The 17,180-nt window shown below is 36.4% G+C and overlaps 1 protein-coding gene and 1 non-coding gene across 2 annotated transcripts in view; both read right to left on the reverse strand.

Annotated features, from left to right (window-relative positions):
• The window catches only part of LOC145516220 (uncharacterized), a 282,964-nt gene that overhangs the window by 248,899 nt on the left and 16,885 nt on the right, over nt 1-17,180 (reverse strand). The window lies entirely within an intron of this gene.
• Nucleotides 769-875, reverse strand: LOC145519219 (U6 spliceosomal RNA). Its single transcript, XR_014063637.1, has one exon. It is a non-coding gene; the product is annotated as a U6 spliceosomal RNA (small nuclear RNA).

Genomic DNA, 17,180 nt, shown 5'->3' on the forward strand with positions numbered 1-17,180 from the left:
AATGTGCTCTAGTTTCATCCATCTCAATAGAACCGATTCAAATGTATTTTTTTAATGGCTGAGTAATATTCCATTGTGTATATGTACCACAGCTTCCTTATCCATTCGTCTGCTGATGGACATCTAGGTTGCTTCCATGTCCTGGCTATTGTAAACAGTGCTGCGATGAACATTGGGGTACACGCGTCTCTTTCAATTCTGGTTTCCTCGGTGTATATGCCCAGCAGTGGGATTGCTGGGTCATATGGCAGTTCTATTCCCAGTTTTTTAAGGAATCTCCACACTGTTCTCCATAGTGGCTGTACTAGTTTGCATTCCCACCAACAGTGTAAGATGGTTCCCTTTTCTCCACACCCTCTCCAGCATTTATTGCTTGTAGACTTTTGGATAGCAGCCATTATGACTGGTGTGAAATGGTACCTCGTTGTAGTTTTGATTTGCATTTCTCTAATAATGAGTGATGTTGAGCATCTTTTCATGTGTTTGTTAGCCATCTGTATGTCTTCTTTGGAGAAATGTCTGTTTAGTTCTTTGGCCCATTTTTTGATTGGGTCATTTATTTTTCTGGAATTCAGCTGCAGGAGTTGCTTGTATATTTTTGAGATTAATTGTTTGTCTGTTGCTTCGCTTGCTATTATTTTCTCCCATTCTGAAGGCTGTCTTTTCACCTTGCTTATAGTTTCCTTTGTTGTGCAAAAGCTTTTAATTTTAATTAGGTCCCATTTGTTTATTTTTGCTTTTATTTCCAATATTCTGGGAGGTGGGTCAAAAAATATGGAATGCTTCACGAATTTGCGTGTCATCCTTGCGCAGGGGCCATGCTAATCTTCTCTGTATCATTCCAATTTTAGTATATGTGCTGCCGAAGCGAGCACCGCAGTTTAGTTTTAATGCATTTAACTGGCTTAGTTAAATGCATAGGAAAGAAGTAGTAAAAAATAATAATAATTCTAACCTAGAAAAATTAATTCTGTTTTAATAAGGAAGTCTGTGCTATTAGTAACTTTGAGATAATTATTATTAATGCTAAAAGAGATTTGCTTTTCAATTAGTAAAAACACTCAATGAATTATTACAAAATATTTGTCTCAGGTCTTTCCATTTTCAGCAAAACGTGAGTCAATACAGATTGCCTAAAATTTTGAATGAAGCTGAACTATTTTTCAAAAGTTTGCTGGAAAGAATTACTATTCATTGGAAGGACTGACGTTGAAGCTGAATCACCAGAAGTTTGACCACTTGATGCGAAGAGCCAACTCATTGGAGAAGACCCTGATGCTGGGAAAGATTGAGGGCAGGAGCAGAAGGGGGTGACAGAAGATGAGATGGTTGGATGGCATCACCTACTTAGTGGACATGAGTTTGAATAAACTCCAGAAGATAGTGAAGGACAGAAAAGTCTGGTGTGCTGCAATCCATGGGGTCACAAAGAGTTGGACACAATTTAGTGACTGAACAACATTGCTAGAGATGGTAGGAAAATCAGGAATGTCCTCTAAGACCAGAAGCAATGAAAAAGCTCAAATTCAAAGGGATAAGTCATTTTGGAACATCTTCTGGGGGCATGTGATGAGCCCTAGTGTCTCTGAACTCTATTTTTAACAGGCACCATAGTGGTCAGAAGAAAAACCCAGGACTCATGAATGGAGAGATTAAAACAGAGACTTTTGCATAAAGTTAGGATCCCCAAAGGTAATACCTTCTCTGGGAAAGCTAGGAAAAAGCCTTCCTCACAGAGGGAACTGGAGGGAAGTCTTGTTTGGCTGATCTTGGCTCTAGATGGAAGAAAAATAATGAAAATTCTTCCCAGAAAATGCCCACTAACAGAGCCCTTATTTAGGCCTGACTCCAGAATTCTTTCATCCTCAGAATCTGAAAACTCTGAATTAGGATGATAGTAGTCCTGGGTCAACAGTGTCCATCAAGTGCACGGAGGAAACACACGCAACTACTTTCTGGGAAGAAATTATATCAATCCTTGTCGTGAGGAATTCTCACAGATAAAATTCCAAGGAACATCAATTTAGAAAGAAAAGTTCCAGAACAAATGAGAAAGCATCAACAGATACAGAAACTGCAGAAGTATTTCCACAAAAACTGTAGATACAATGATCAGAAACAGGGTGTGAAAGAAATACTTAATATCCTTAAAGAAATTAAAAGTGAGAAAATCAAAAGTCTGATTAAAGAACAAGAGATTGTAACAAAAAATATCAGGGTAGATTACAAAAGAATCATAGAAAAGAAACATAAATAGGACTACTAGAAAGAAAGAATACAGTAATTTAAATTGAGAATATATATGAGATAGGTTATTCAGCAGATTACACATAGTTGACAACAATTAGTGAAGTGGAAGAAACATTAAAAAGTAACCCAAAAAATAGCACAGATAAGCAAAGAAATATATTTATTTAATGTAGCCATCCTGCAAATACAAGTTGTTCTAAAATTTAAAATTCTTTGCTGCTGCTGCTAAGTCATTTCAGTCGTGTCCGACTCTGTGCAACCCCATAGACGGCAGCCCACCAGGCTCCCCCGTCCCTGGGATTCTCCAGGCAAGAACACTGGAGTGGGTTGCCATTTCCTTCTCCAGTGCATGAAAGTGAAAAGGGAAAGTGAATTCACTCAGTCCTGTCTGACTCTTAGCAACTCCATGGACTGCAGCCTACCAGGCTCCTCGGTCCATGGGATTTTCTAAGCAAGAGTACTGGAGTGGGGTGCCATAGCCTTCTCTGTAAAATCCTGTGATAATCTGCTAATTTACAACTTTAAAAAAGATTAAAGTCAGTTCACAGAACTAGTTATCATTACATGAAAATATTGTATTTTTCATTTTTAAAAGTGATTGCTATTTTGAATAAGATAATGGTTAAAGAAAATTCATCTTTTATAAATAATATTAAACCACGGACCTAAGAAACACAATGAATCCAGAATAAACAGACAACTACAAAATAGAAATCTCACAACCAAAAAAAATTCCTTTTCTTATAAAGTCAACTTTTTGTAAAATTAATTTCATGTAAATTAATAGAAACTGTACATTTAAAAATTTTTAATATATCTTACATCATATGTTATATTTGTAAGAAACTCTGAGACCAAATTAATTTTTTTAATTCCCAGATATTTTGAAATCTATTTGAATGAAAGCAGAGTAGTAATGATTAAATTTAGTCAATTTCATATTCAAAATGTGTATCAATATAAATTCTATACACCCATGTATTCATTTTGTTATTCAGTCCTAAAGCAATTTTAAAATTGAGAATTTAAGTATATGATACAGAAAATATTATTTTTAAAAATTAGTATTAAATTTTAAATGATTCAACACCAAACACATTATACTTTTATATGAAAGAAAGAACTGATCAGTTAAATATGACTAGTCCTCAATTAGTCAGTCCACATATATTAATATTAAGCTATTGTGTGCTGAGTATACTCTGTGGAGGACATACCCAGTAGGGATTTATATTTAATTGAAAAGACAAGAGTTCAAACCTTTTTTTTTTATTATTTTTAGAAATTAAAGAAAATAAAGGAAAACACACAGTAAATGATAAAGTGTGAGCAAAAAAAACCCCAAAAATCAAAGATGCGATATGAGTATAGATGCCTCTCCATACCATGTAGGTTTTCATAACCTGAGAATCAATCAGCAGTGCATCAAGAAGATTTGGGGGAAAACCGCAGAGAATTCTCAAAGAAAAGCCTGAATTTGTCACATCTTTGACAACTATTAACATAGCAATTACACTGTCTTTACAACTATTTACAGAGCATTTATACTGTATTAAGTATTATAAGTAAACTAGAGATATGTATCTGGGAGAAGGGGCATTAGTTAGATGAAAACACTATGCCATTTTATATAAAGGACATGAGCATTTTATATAAAGTATGTGAGCTGAAAAATTGATGCTTTTGAACTGTGGTGTTGGAGAAGACTCTTGAGAGTCACTTGGACTGCAAGAAGATCCAACCAGTCAATCCTAAAGGAAATCAGTCCTGAATATTCATTGGAAGGACTGATGCTGAAGCTGAAACTTCAATACTTTGGCCACTTGATACAAAGAACTGACTCATTCGAAAAGCCCTGACGCTGGGAAAGATTGAAGGCAGGAGGAAAAGGGGACGACAGAGGATGAGATGGTTGGATGGCATCACCGACTCTATGGACATGAGTTTGAGTAAGCTCCAGGAGTTCATGTAGGACAGGGAAGCCTAGCATCCTGCAGTCCATCAGGTCACAGAGTCGAATACGGCAGAGTGACTGAACTAAGCATGCATTGGTGAATTTTGATAACCATGGGGCTCCTGGAACCAAGCCTTCCTGCAGCTACTAAGGGATGATTTGTTTCAGTAAATAAATCATTTGTTTCAGTAAACCATTACAATTTCATCAAATAGATTCAAAACTATTTAAGCTAGGGAAACCCCTTCTTTTAAATATTCAAATTAATTTTTTAATTTATTTAAATTAAAAAGTTAAATTCATTCACTGCCTTAAGCCCTTTGCAAGTACACACACATTCATATTCTTTCTTCCTCTCCCTCTCCCTCTCTGTCTCTCCCTTTCTCTCTCTTCTATATAAATAAATTTAATCACATGGTTATTTTTTCAAAGTATAGTATATGTGTCCTAAGGGTTTCCCTGGTGGCTCAGATGGTAAAGAATCTGCCTGCAATGGGAGAGGTTTCAATCCCTGGGTCGTAAGATCCCCTGGAGAACAGAATGACAACCCGCTCCAATATTCTTGCCTGGAGAATCCCATGGACAGAGGAGCCTAGAGAGCTATATAGTCCATGGGATCACAAAGAGTCTGACGTGACTGAGCAGCTAACACTTTCACTTTCACTTCATAAATGTCTTAAAGACTGTTTACTAATACTTTAACCAAATTTGCATCTTAAATGGACTTGCTTATGTATATTCAATCCAAAAAGTCTCATCTAGATAATAATATTCCTGAACTACATATATTGTATAATATAAATTGCACAAAAACTCGTGAAAATTTAGCAAAATATTCTTATTATAAAGTTATGTGCTGTGCTTAGCCGCTCAGTCATATCTGACTCTTTGCGACCCCAGTTACGGTAGCCTGCCAGGCTCATCTTCCATGCGGGTTCTCCAGGCAAGAAAAGTAGAGTGGGTTGCTATGTCCTTCTCCAGGGGATCTTCCCAACTCAGGGATCGAACCCAGCTCTCCCACATTGCAAGTGGATTCTTTATCGTCTGAGCTACCCGTTTAAATTCAAATGATAGTATCATCATATATCTTGTATATGTTTAAAACTGTATTATTTTAGGCATTTTGACATTCAGAAAACATATAAAAGTTGCATTAGGATCTTAAATTAATGTTAAAATTAACTATTTGAGATCAATACATACTACTAAATAAAAACATCCTTTTTTTAGCTTACTAGTTGACAAATATTTATTAGATAAATTACTGACCAAAAAAAGGTATTGGGAAAAAGTCAAGCTAAATTCTTATGAAACTAAGAATTACAACATTATTTTTACTTCCAAAAATTGTAATACCGCAATTGTTTTTAAAAGTATTATATATTACTAGCTACTATTTAAAATTGATTTGCCCTTATATTTACTTTGCTACAAAATAACTATTATGGATGACATAATTTATCTGCCAATAATGGTACAGATTCATGAAGAAAAGAGTGGTTTTTTAATTTCTGTTTTAATTGTTTATGTTATAGCAGTAATAAACATGTATATTAGGTCAGTGTTCTGAGCACTATATGCTTTAAAAAAAAACTGAACCCTTTTTTTTTAACATAGGTCATAAAGAATAGTGATATACATGAAATACACCATCATTTATATCACTTTCTTAAATCCTTCAGTCCTGGCAGGATCAGTAAATGCTCATGTGTATTGGTTTATGTAGACTCTTTGAATACTACAAATTATCAACTACAGATATTTTTTAAGTAAAATTTTTTCTTGGGTTTACCACTGCACCACCTGAGAAACCCTATGAATAAATGTAAATGACAAATTGTAAATTAAAATTCTTTCCCAATTCTGAGAACTGTGGGCAGAAAAGGAGGCAAAGTATAGAGCGGCTAAAATTAATATAGCTTATTTGAATGTAGGGACCTCCCTGGTGGTTCAGTGGCAAAAAGTCCACCTGTCAACTCAGGAGACACAGGAGACTCAGGTTCGATCCCTGGGTTGGGAAGATCCCCTGGAGAAAGAAATAGCAACCCACTCCAGTATTCTTGCCTGGGAGGTTACAGTCCATGGGGTCGCATAAGAGTCAGACATGACTTAGAGAGTAGACAACAATTTGTAGAGATTAATTTGAAAACACTTCAAGTTCAGAATACCGTGGTACCTCAAAAAATAGGCATAGAGTGTATATTTAAGTGTGAGACAGACAGGTGGGGAACTTCAGTCCTACCATTGATGGACTTGCATATCCACAGGATTGGTCCTCAGAACAGAATCAGTGTCTAGGGAACAGAAAGGAAAAAGTCAGGGTGATAAAGAAAACAAAAATATTTACATATGTACGAACCAGACTGCTTGATGAACATAAAGAAAAGCTCTTGAAAATAAGGCTTAATATATAGTGTTTAAAGTTATGAGGAAAGAGTAAATAGTACTTTTCCAGTTTCTAGAAAAGGATAAATAGTAAATGACAAGTGTCTTATTTGTTTTATAATATCTTTAGCACAAACTAAAGTGAAACAACTGTAATGGAGGGTAGAAAAAAAAAAAAAAAACCGCAACAAAGTTTTCTTCGTTTCCAGACCAAATGCCAACATTAAAACAGTATTAAGTACATATAAATGAAGGTAGTTGGGCTCAGACAGGCTGGCAAATATAACATTTAAGTGAAAAAGGCACCAAAATGTTTCCTTCTCTATTAAAACCCCAAAGAAATTTAATTTAAACTTAATTAGAGTTTTAAGTAAAACATTACACATTAATTATCCAGTCTCCAAGGACATGCAAAATAATGTCCTTTTGCAGGAAGTTGGTTCAGCATTGACTAGTTGCCAACTGTCAAACTAAGTAATTTTTAAAGAGAATTGAAAGCAGAGGTTTAAAAAGGTAGAGGAATTAAGATAATATATACATGTATAAATAATCGGTAGAGCTCTTGTTATAATTCTCTGCGAAACTATACATTTAAAATGAGAGAAGCATAGTGCAAATGGGAAAGTTTTCATTTAAATCTTTTAAAGATAAGAAAATATATTATCATCTTACATAAATTGTCACTTTTTTAAGAAAAATAACTTCAATTAAAAAATTCAAGTTGAGATATATGTCCTTATAATCCACAAATCTTTTATCATTTATTTATGAATGTTTATTCTTTCAAATAAACAAATGATGAATCTGTAAATTAAATATCCAAATGGTGAATAATGGTACCTAAATGAATTTATAGGAATTTCTTATATGCAAAATATGTCATTAATATTTATTATCTTCAAATTGTACATGTACATAATACAAGTAATTGAACTTAAAACACAGGAAATCAACATGGCTAAGAGTTTGATGTGTATTATGAGCCTAGACATTGGCCAGCCTTCAACAAATGAGAAACTTTAATCAAAAGCTGCAGACCAAACACCATTAACTGTTTGAATAGAAACTGAAGTAAAGCTTCCATTGGGAGAATTTCATGCTGCCTGAAATTTTCACTCTTAGAAAAGTAACGAAGTTGTAATCTCCCTCCATCTTCTAATAGTAGTTGGATATTATTATGTGTGTACAGTTTCAAAATATGAATTTTACATGTAAGTGTAAAACTATGTTCAAATTAAACATTTAAGAATAACAAAATATATTTTGTTTTTAAACTGTATTACCATTCCTCATGCTCATTCTGCTTCTGTTCCTATAACCAGCCATTTTTAAATGCTTGAGACATAATCCTTTATTTAAATGCATTCTTAGATGTATATTGTGGGTTTGCACTCACATATTTTAAACTTATAAGTATATTTTCTCCATAATTCCTTCTGCTTCTTACTTTGTTTTAATATAACATACTTTCAGGGTCTATAAATTTTCTGTGTTTCATTTCAACTGAGGTAGCCAGCTCCCAAGATGGCCCCCAATGATTCACACTTCTTGATAAGAATATTCCTGTTTGATTACCTCCCACTGTGAATCAGAGCTGGCTGTGTGTGTGACCAATAGGATGAAGTAGATGAGAGGCCACGTGACTTCTGTGGCTAGGGCATGAAAAGCAATATGGCTTCTGCCTGACTCTTTCTCTCTTAGGATCTGTGCCCAGGAAACACGTAGGGGAGGAAACCCAAGTCAAAGGGAGAGGTCACATACAGACAATGTAGTGAACAGACCCAGCCCAAGTCTTAGCTAAATGCCATCTTAAAATGTCAAAAATATAGTCAGTTTTCAGATAATTCCAGTTTCTAAGTAGCTCCAGCTGAGGCCAAATGGAATTGAGATGAGTCATCCTCATTAAATTGCAGACCTATGTTACTTTGGGAGTTCTGAGAAGTAAGTGCCAAGCAGAGATCAGATGTTCAAGAAATTTGTTCTGAAAAATGCTAGTAAAGGAAAAAGTTGGGTGGGGTATGAGGAGCAGAAGGCGAAAAGAGTCTTCAGATTATGATGTAAGTATAACACTTTTGATAAGAAAGAAGGAAGAAAGGAGAGTTGGTTAAAAAGAATTTCAGACTACACTGTATTTCTAAAAAAATCTTGACTAGGCTGATGGGGACTTCCTAGGAAAACGCTGCCCATAAAAGAGTCCAATATTAGGTAAAAATTCTCTAGTGCATTTGCCATGCTCAGTCACTGGCCAGGGAGAAGATGGCCATGGCATGAACACCATAGCAGATTCAATGGTATGGTCACTGGAGGCTGTCAGCTCTGCTCCACACTGAAGGTTCTCTCCACCATCTACTCCGTTCAATGCACAGAGCCACTTTTCTATGAATCTTTAGGTAGGAGTAGGTCCCTTATACCTCCCAACGACTTCTACCAAGAGGACCTTCCTTTTTAAAAAGGTTTTATTTCATTGGCTCTGATGGTGCTACACACCAGTGATTTTCTCTGGCTATTCCCCAGTCTCCTTCGCCAATGTAGTTATTTCTCCAGTTTTTTTAGTACCAACCCCACTTTTCACAAATTTTTTTCTTGTTTTACTTTCTCACATGTAGAAATCACTGCATGCCTGGTAAATGAAGACAAGTGCATTAACAGCTTATATCTTTTATAAGCTCTCCTCTCTCAATTTAATGCTTACAATTTTGCTTATAAAGGATGGGCTTTTCTGGGCTTTGGGCTCATTTAACTTTTTAAAGACATTTTTACTTAATGTAAAGAAGACAATAGATAATACACAATACTTTTAGACAAAGATCATATTAGGAGAAGAGCTAAGACTGAAACACAATCTACACACATCCTCTCATTCAAATTCTTAAAGCAATTTAGATGTTCTTACTAGTATACCAGTCTATGTTTTCAATGATGAAGGTGAGGAAATTTTTGCAAGTATTTATATTCAATATGTGGTTAAGAGTTCAGATAACTAGAGATACAGACTATTTGCAATATTATGTGACTCACTGATGACTCATCCACATGAGAAGAGAACATGTTTTTATTTGGACCTAAAAGGAAGTATGAGTGGGATATGGCTGTCAAGAGAATTTGAATTTCTTGAGGGTGTAGGTAGAACAATGCTTTCAAACCCACAAAGAAAATACTATGTACATTTAAAACTATGAGACCACAGGGAAAAAGAAAGATTGATCTGAAAAATAAGATTCATGAGTATTCTGTCATAAAAGTAAACACAGGAGAGATTACATAATGAATTATGCCAAACATTTGAGAAAATATCAAGTTTTATTTTCACATGGAAAGTGGGGAAGGGATGGCCCTAAATCTTCCTTGATTTTTATGATTGATTTCATTCACTCAATAACTTTTTGATGTATAGAAAGAGTAAGATAAAGTATATATTAATAGTTATATTTTGTTAGTAAAGGACATTTTCATGTAACACATCAAAGAGTAGCTCTAGAAGAATGCCAAAGCTGGCGGGGGGGGGAGGGTGGAAATTGGTTGACTTTGGATCCCTGTTAATATTTACTTTGGTCCCGAGTCTATGCTACCTAATAAGAATGCACCACCACCTTGTGGAAATTCCTTCCAACTACAAACACATGATCCCAAGATCCAGATGGATTCAAGGAACGATTATCAGGTCAACCTATTTCATTTTCATTTCATTTCGTTTGATTATTGGTTCTACGTGGGCTTCTCAGTGGTGAAGTGATAAGGGATCCACCTGGAGGAGATGCAAGAGACTCGGGTTCATACCCTGGGTCGAGAAGATCCCCTGGAGTAGCAAATGGCAACCCACTCCAGTGTTTTTGCCTGGAAACTTCATCGGACAGAGGAGCCTGGCAGGCCACAGTTGATAGGGTCGAAATGAGGCGGACATGACTAAGCAACTGAGCCCAGCACAGCATAGCACTGTTTTTATGTAGCTTACAACCAAATCTAAGTCTCTCAACCTAGCCTCTCTCTTCAACTCTTGTCCTGTCTTTCCAATTGTTTGGTTCAGTTTCCCACTTGATAGCTTTGCTGCCACTTAAAATACCGTAACTTCCAAACAAAATTCCTCTAAATAGTTCTACTTAAATGCATGGACACTCATATAGTAGTGTTCAGTTATCCAGGTTAAAAACATTGGCCTTCTTTGACTCATTCTTCCCTGAAAATCCACTTCACCTTCAAATTAACTATCAAGTTCTGTTTGTTCTAACCCTAAATGTTTTTCCCTATTTGTTCTCTTCTTTTTATCTCTATCGACAAAAATCCTAGATTATGCCTTCAAATTTGCATTACCTAAGCCATTATGCATGCTAACTCACTTCAGTCATTTCCGCCTCTGCGATGCTATGGACTATAGCCCACCAGGCTCCTCTGTCCATGGAATTTTCTAGGCAAGAATACTGGAGTGGGTTGTATTTCCTTCTCCAGGGAATCTTCCTGACCCAGGGATTGAACCTAAGTCTCTTATGTCTCCCGCACTGGCAGGCGGTTTCTTTACCACTAGTGCCACCTGAGAAGCCCAAACTAAACTTGGAATGACCAATAGTCTTATAACCAGTATATATGCTTCTAGTGATGGGACCTAAGATCATGGCATCTGGTCCCATTATTTCATGGCAAATAGACAGGGAAAAAGTGGGAACAGTGGCAGATTTTGTCTTTTTTTTTTTTTTTCAGATTTTATCTTTTGGGGCTCCAAAATCACTGTGTACCCTGTACACTGTGTAATTTTGTGCAGCCACAAAATTAAAAGACATTTGCTTCTTGAAAGAAAAGCTGACAAACCTAGACAGCGTATTAAAAAGCAAAGACATCACCTTGCCGACAAAGGTCCATATAGTCAAAGCTATGGTTTTTCCAGTAGTTATATATGAATATGAGAATTGGACCACAAAGAAATCAAAGCACTGAAGAACTGATGCTTTCAAAATGTGGTGCCGGAGAAGACTCTTGAGAGTCCTTTGGATAGCAAGATCACACCAGTCAATCCTAAAGGAAATCCTCCCTGAATATTCATTGAAGGACTGATGCTGAAATTGAAGCCCCAATACTTTGGCCACCTGATGTGAAGAGCCAACTCTTTGGAAAAGACCCTGTTGCTGGCAAAGGTTGAGGGCAGAAGGAGAAGGAGGTGACAGAGGATAAGATGGTTGGATGGCATCACCAACTCAATGGATTTGAATCTGAACAAACTCCAGGAGATAGTGAAGGACAGAGAAGCCTCGCATGCTGCAGTTCATGGGGTTGCAAAGAGTCTGACATGACTTAACAACTGAACAACAGCAATGCTTTCAGTGTCTCCTCTCCCCCCACTGCCACTATAAATACCCTGTGAAAGTTTACTCGGTCTATTTAGACTCTGTGGCCTCCAATACACTTACTAATGTCTATACGTTCCCTAACTTCTTTCACACCATTGTGCTGAATACTGATGTTCCAATCATAATCTCTACTCACTGTGTTCCAAATGTGCTCTAGTACTTTCCTCCCTCAATTTCTATACTCACACTCTCTCCGGCATGCCCTTCTATCACATCCAGAAGTCAGAATTTTTGTGAGTGTTTGCATATTTTCAAAGTTAAGTTTAGCAAACTTAAAGATTTTTGACAGAAAAATTCTTTTACCCACTCTGAAAAATATTCCAATCTGATGTTAAAGAGATACACATGGAGTAATGGCTATTGACTTGACAAGTTAGGTAGCTAAATCCATATTGGTAATCAGTGGCATTAAAAAAGCTGATATATGAAGGAAGAGAACGTCTCCTCTCCTATCTTAATTTTTATCCACCTAACTTGATATGTGGCTTTTTTTCTTTTTGTATAAAATCCTGAACAATTATTTAACTTAGAGTTTAGCAGGCATTTTGACATCCCATTTTATTTGCTAGCCCAAGTTGCCTTACCGACTAACCTTGCATTTTGATCAAATGAATTTTATGCTTTTTCAAGAGAATAATGCATCCAAGTTTAGTTTTCAATAGATAACTTTCTTGTACTTGGCAATATAGTTTAGGATGAGTTGATGACAGAGGAACTGACCATAGGGTGGGAGCATAGAGTAATAACTAGAACTGGGTACATGTTTAGAATCAGATCAGATCAGAATTGTAATAGTTTTTCAAGAAACTTGGTAGGATTGGGAGGAAGCAAGATAGATCATCTTTTAAGTAAGACATACTAGAGAACGAATGAGTTGAGTGGTATTCAAAAGATTACTAAACAGAGGAGACAGACTTTGGTCAAGTTTTTTTAAGCAGCACCAGGGAGAGCTCCCTGCATATGTTCACCTCTATTTGAAGGAAACCAATGGTCTGCTGTTTTACTGTTGGTAGCTGAAAACTTTTCAGATGGACTTGATTCCCAATGGTAGTCTGTGTGACAGCATAGGTCTCAGGCTTGTTAAGTCAGATACCAATCCTCAGTGGATGAGGCTCCACACTCATATACCTAAAAATTATTGGGATACACCCAGTACGGTACAACTGGGAGTTCAGGCTACAGGATTAATTTTGGTGGAAAGAGATTCTCCTAAAATCACAAGATCTTTTTAGTCAAAGTTTTTGTTTTTTTTTTTCCTCCACCATATAATTATCCTGGAGAAATAGTCTGAAAAACATCACCTTACCCAAGATTATACCTCCCTTGACCCCATGTCTCAGGGCAGCCTATAGTCCTAGTTCATACAATGTTATAAAAACAAAAACTCTCTTTTCCCAATTCTGCATAACTCTCAAGAGCCGTTAAAGTTTCAAGTCCATTATGGGGTCACCTGAAAGTTGTTGGGACTATACCATAGCCCAGCTTCTTATTCAGTCCAATCCTGCTTCATTTCCTTTTCCCAGAAATGTGAATAAATTGCCATCCTAGCAGGAATAATTAACCCAGACCATAAAGAGGTGGTGTCGATGCTGTTACACAATGGAAAGAAGAAGGAAATGAATATATTTGGCATTTAGGTTGTCAACTGGGATGTGCATGACACAAAAGCAGCAGCCTCAAAAGAGCACAGTAACAGGACCTTGCACCCCTCAGATGAGGGTCTTGCCACCCCACCAGATAAGCCATCTAGACCAGCAGAGTTTCCAAGGATGAGGTAAATCTAGATAACAGAGAAAGGAGATGCTGAGCATCAGTTTCACCCTTTAGAGGCTGGAGATCAATCACTAAACTTTCTCTTATTTATTCTGCTAAAGAAAAGAGGCCCATCAGAACCCTGAAGGAGCTGCTGTCAATCTGTCCTGTAAAGCAAGTGGAGGCAAGTAGCTCAAGGGTTAGACTGTGTGAGATGCTGTGCTGTCCTATTCAAATCCCCCTTTTGGGCCTGAAGAGATGATTCTCCAGCTGCTGGGAAGTTTGTTGAAAGCTTTTAAATCTGTTCTCAGCCCTTTGCAGAATCATCATAAGCTTAAGAGAGCCAGAGAGCTATGGCCCTCAGAGCAGCCCGTACCCAGTGACTTATGAATATGAGACAATCCTGAAGGACCATCCCAGTTTCAACCATGAAGTTGGCTAAGTTGTTGCACTTGCATCATAACCCAAATTCTCTTCCTACTTAATTCTGTTTCCTTCCTTTTTTCAAAAAACACCCTATTCAACTTCCTGCATTCTAAATTTCCATTTCAAAGTCTGCTTTCCAGGAGGTTCAATCTGATATCGACAACAGTAAGTGAATTAGATATCTCTGAAAACAACATAAACTTTTGCTAATAGTTAAAAAAAAAATCACCTTCATGGTTTGTGAAGGAAATACCCATTATATTATGTGTGCTCAACCGTATCAATGTGCTCAATTGATGGAAAGGTATAAATTCTCTGGAGTTGTCCTCATTTTTGTCCAGTAGGAATGTAGATATACATATTTCAAAACATTTTTAAATGTTGCAAAGATATCTTAATACTGAAGAGAATTAAAGTTATAAATCCATAATGTTCATATCCTATAAGCATAGCCAAGGATTACATCATATATATAAATTAATCTTCAATCAAAATATCCCAGGTTTCAGTTTCAGGAGGATCATTACTCAAGGAGAGTAAATTCTCTATTATTCATCATGATCAAGAAAAGGAATGTGTCGATTAATTACAGTCTGTTAAATACAGATTTCATATGCATTATGTTTGAATTACCAATTTTCAAATAATTCAACACATGATATACATTTAAGATCCAATTGACTAAAAATAATCTAACTTTTTTTAACAATGAAAAAGTCATTTTAGGATCTTATTACATCACAGGTTTATCAATATCAACATTGTCATTTAGACTTGCAGGAACAACTACTAATGGAGACTTCTGCTGTTGAATCCCAGAATAATTATTATACTGTTACAGTTTAAACTATATGTTGTAGTTGCAAAGACAACCAGAGACCATCATGCTATCCCTTAACTGTATCCCAGAGCTGAAAAGGAAAAGATGAGGTGTACATTTAACTTTCAAGTTATAAACTAGTTGGTTACAATGTGTGACTTAAGAATAAATGGGGAGAAAAAGTGAACAGTAGTAGTAAACAGATGCAAAACTATGATAGACCATTGTTAAGAAACACGTGTACCTATCCTGTCGGCTCCATGGAAATCACTGGTAACGTGAAGCTCCTGCATTAGAATCTTTGCTCCAGAAAGAAGACAGGGTTGCTCTGATACATTTCCTCTGAACAACTACAATTCATCTTATGAATACATCTGACATGTACTCACTATCATTTCAGGGCTTACTCTACCTTGTTGTCAAGGAAACAGACAGCAGGCTCACTTAGGAAGTAGTGAAAAGAAATCTGTAAAAGAAGAGAAGTATATCGTGTGTTCCAGGAGTAAGAGCTCCCTTCTCTGAAGGCGACCTTGATAGGTTTCCAATGTTAATGAATAGAACCCAAACTCACTGCAAAACATGAAATCTGAGCATGACAGAAAGATGTTATGAAATGCTTGCGGAGGGCAGAAAATTAATAAGGGTGAACTGGCTTTATATTTACAGAGAGATTTTTTTACATAATACACTCATTACATCCAACATAAACTGACTGAATTTAGTAAGTTAGTCATTATCTTTAAATTAGTTACTATAAACAAGTATATAAGCGGTTGACCAAATGTAACTAATTTATTTCAAGTTATAAAGTCACTTGCTTGGGGCAAGTGATTGAAATGATTAAGACCTCAGCTTCTAAGTCAAATATCCTTGTAATGAAATTGCAGCTAACTATCAAAGGATTAAAAAAATGTGGTACCTTCAGAGGGGTTTAAATAATAATTACTGAAAGGATTATTTGCAGAGGTATGGGAAAGTTGAAAGGAACAACAAGGTTTAAAGTTATACTGAAGAACTCAGGGACACGTAAAAAATGGAAATCCATTGCTACCCTCAAGAACTCAAAAAAAGAATTACCAGAATTTGATGATCACCCAACAGGAGCTATAACTGTATGGGAAAGAGACTGCTGTAACCAGGCAGGAAGGGAGCAGGGTGGCTATAGTGTAGGGAAAGATACCACCACTCTTCTCTTATTTCACCCTTAAAAACCCTGCTGAGATCTCCCTTAAGTTGAAGCCTAGCAGAAGTCAAAAAAGAAAAAAAAAAAAGAAAGAGAGCCTGATGTGATTTGAATAGTTCAACCTTACAGAGCAGCGAAAAGCAGAAAATTGATCTAAGAAAGCAAAATATAAAATGATAGTGAACATATCAACTTGTTATCTATATTACCTGAGACATATTATTTATTTATATTTCTGTTTCATCATCTTGGGAAGTTGAAAATTTGGAAGAGATTCAAAACATAAAGACCTAAATATATACAATGGTGTTAACACTAAATGGAGCATTAGTTTAACACTTTTTTTGCTTTCTTCCAAAACTTACTTTTCATTTATGAAAAGCAGTTTTTAGTTGTCCAATGTATACACAGTCTCTAGGTTTAATCTCTTAATAGCAGAAATATCAGCTTCTTTCACATTCATAGCTAGTTGGGGGTCTGTGATCTGAACACAGAAAATGGCTCCCCAAAGATGTCATTGTTGCCCAGTCGCTCAGTCTGACTCTTTGCGACCCCATGGACTGCAGCACGTCAGCCATCCCTGTCCCTCCCTGCCTCCTGGAGTCTGCTCAAACTCATGTCCACTGAGTCGGTGATACTATCTAACCAAAGATGCCCAAGTCTGAATTCTTAAAACCTGTGAATATGTTACCTTATACTGCAAAGGAACTTCACACCTGGGATTAAGTTAAAGACATTAAAATGAAGAGATTGTCCCAGATTATCTAAATGCTCCCAAAGTAACCACAAAGTTCCTGAGGAGAGGGAGGCAATAGGGTCAGAGTGCCAGAAGGAAATAAAAAGACAGAAGTAAAGGCTTGAGTGATTTGAGGAAGGGGTGATGAATCAAGGAATGTGTGTAGTCTCTAGAAGCTGGAAAAGGCAAGGAAACTGATTCTCCTCTGGAGCCTGCAGAAGGAAGACAGCCCTGCAGACACCTTGCATTTAGAACTTTAGCTGAAGAGCTATAAGATAATACATCTGTGTGGTTTTAAGGCACTGTTTGTGGTCATTTGCTACAGCAGAAATAAGAAA

Source organism: Giraffa tippelskirchi, chromosome 8 (assembly GCF_054371585.1).
Source record: "Giraffa tippelskirchi isolate mGirTip1 chromosome 8, T2T-mGirTip1v1.2.pri, whole genome shotgun sequence".
Classification (NCBI taxonomy): domain Eukaryota; kingdom Metazoa; phylum Chordata; class Mammalia; order Artiodactyla; family Giraffidae; genus Giraffa; species Giraffa tippelskirchi.